Raw genomic sequence first — 2,665 nt, 5'->3', positions numbered from 1 at the left:
TATATATATATATATATATACATGAAGTATAAAACAGCAATATCGCGCACGCTATATAACTCAGCAAGATATTGAGTATACTCTATATTATCATAGTAAACCTCTGTTCCTCAACAGCCCTTATGATGACGTAATTATCTTTAGTAATTAAAGTACACACATACTTTAGGAGGTTATTGACTCTTTAAAGACAAGCTGCAGAAAATTATGGAAATTTTAAGCAAACAGGCTTTTATTTTTCGATCGATGGATTATTATTATTCATTAATGATTCTGCATGTTTACAATAGATTAACCTAGTTAATATATTTCATTACAATGTAATCAAACATTAATTATTACTTTTGATATATACATATATTCTAATAAACTTTATTATTTACATTACCTATAATACATCAGTTATATTAACGCTCGATCATTGCTTATGCTCTCTTTCTTCTGTATATTTAATTATTTCATAAAGTATATGTATGAGCAAAATTTGTTACATGAAATAAACAATTAATGTTAGCAGCGTCGATGGATTAATTCGTGTTGATGACCGTAGATTAATACTAAATATTCTGTATCATTTTGCCATTCGGCAAAATGCAGAAATTATAAAAGCGCGAGTATATACGGGATCGATCTAGGAGTCCAGGAGTGTCATTACAAAGTGGCAATATCCATTGGTTGGATACACGATCGATAGATAAAAGAAACTGTGATGGAATGGCTGCTGCTGCTGCTGCTGCCTCTACTGCGACTTTCCATGTGCGACAGAGAAGGGAACAGACAGCGGAGGGTAGTAAGTGGGCTAGTAAGTTTCACGATAACAGTTATAAATGACCCTCTCGAAGCACGGCGCCGCAGGACTCTCAACTACGTGCCAGATACTGGCCCCTGCCTAATACAGGCAACGTCACATGGATATAGCCGTAAAAGGCACTAAACAAACATACGCTAAGTGCCCTGGCCCTTCGTACGTGTGTGTTTACGTACTCTTGATCGATAATCGTGCCCGTCGATCGCACGTCCCCGCCATGACCAGTCACCGCGACTTCGAGGAACGTCACTTTTTTGTGACGTCGTCTTATAAGATCTCGGTCACAAATTTTCTCGACAACCGAGTTAATATTTCACACGCAAATATCCGCTGCTCGCGAAAAACTTTAATAAATTCTCTGATCAATCTGAAAATATTAGCGAAGGTCATCATCGTCATTTTGTAATTTTTAATATTGTATTTATAACTAATATTTATATGTAAAAATTTCTCAGCAAAATTTACTTGAAATTAATTGAAAAATATAATTTCAAATACTTGTATTTGCATAAAGAAAAATAATTTTGAAAAAATGTTTATACCTTTCGAGATATTTTTACATAACTAAAATTTCAAAATACTTTATTTAATACATTAATACAAATAATTGTGATATTGGAGTAATAGTATTTTATTTTGTGTCAAATAATTTGTATTAAATTGTATATTTTTGTTTTATTAGAAAAGTATCTTCATAAAGGAGTATCACAGGAAACTAATATTGGTCGAGTATATTTGTTAGGTAATATACTGTTAGTTAATAAATTACGGTCAACGTTGGAGATAATGCAGAAATTAATGAATGTACATATATACGCGTGTGCATGGTTATTTGTGGAAGAGAGGAAAAACTTTCCTTGCTTTCAACAATGGCGTAAGTAGATGAGAAAGTATCTGAGGCACTTAAGTACTTTCACCTTGTTTTAACATGTCCATTTTCTTTTTCCTTTTTGTCCTGCTTCTTCTTCTCAAAAGCACACATGCAATATAAATTTATAGAAATTATCATCAAAAAATTGCAATTTTAATAAACAAATATTATGTATCTACGCAACATGAACATTGAGATAAATTTAAATAGTTTTGCAAGACTTTCTTTTGTCTATATAATTGTTTATATTAAACGTAAGTAAATAAACGTAAATATTAAACGTTGATCGGTCAGTTTTAGGTAATATGGAAGTACTCTAGACAGCATGGCATCCGAGAACACCGCTACATTACGCACTAAAGATAGATGTTACGCCATAATTGCACCCTCCTTTGGAGAAAATACGACACGTTATTCGGCGGTATTATGAACACAAATCTGCGTCGGCCCTGCGGAATGTTAAACGAAAGTCGCATCTCAACTCGAAGGATTCTCGTTTTTGAGGACGCCCCGCGATTCCTTCGAATAGGGATTTCCCGACAGGTAGCTTTTAAGGAATTTATCCAGCCGCATATTAAACGACGCGAATCTTGATAAATCCAAATGGATTTTCCATGTCCGATTCACTTGGCGTGTGGCTTTCAGCACGATTTAGCGATGTTACTCGATGCCAAAAATTGATTTATTTCACACTAATCGTCGGTCTGTGGACGTTTATGTTTTGTGGCATATTTATTAGAATTTAGTGCAAACAGTATGGTCGGGCTAACAGGAATACGAAGAGAGGAATACAACCGCAAGGCACTTACTCCATATGCATCGATATTTCATCATTAAGCTAGATTTATTTATCGAGAATGATCAATATGAATATTAGTTTGCTTAGTGACTTATAACTTATACACACACACACACACGCACGCACGCACGCACACGCGCACACACACACACACACACACACACACACACACACACACACACACACA

The sequence above is a fragment of the Atta colombica genome, unplaced genomic scaffold, assembly GCF_001594045.1.
Source record: "Atta colombica isolate Treedump-2 unplaced genomic scaffold, Acol1.0 scaffold1, whole genome shotgun sequence".
Lineage (NCBI taxonomy): Eukaryota > Metazoa > Arthropoda > Insecta > Hymenoptera > Formicidae > Atta > Atta colombica.
Note: the sequence above shows the minus strand (reverse complement) of the source record.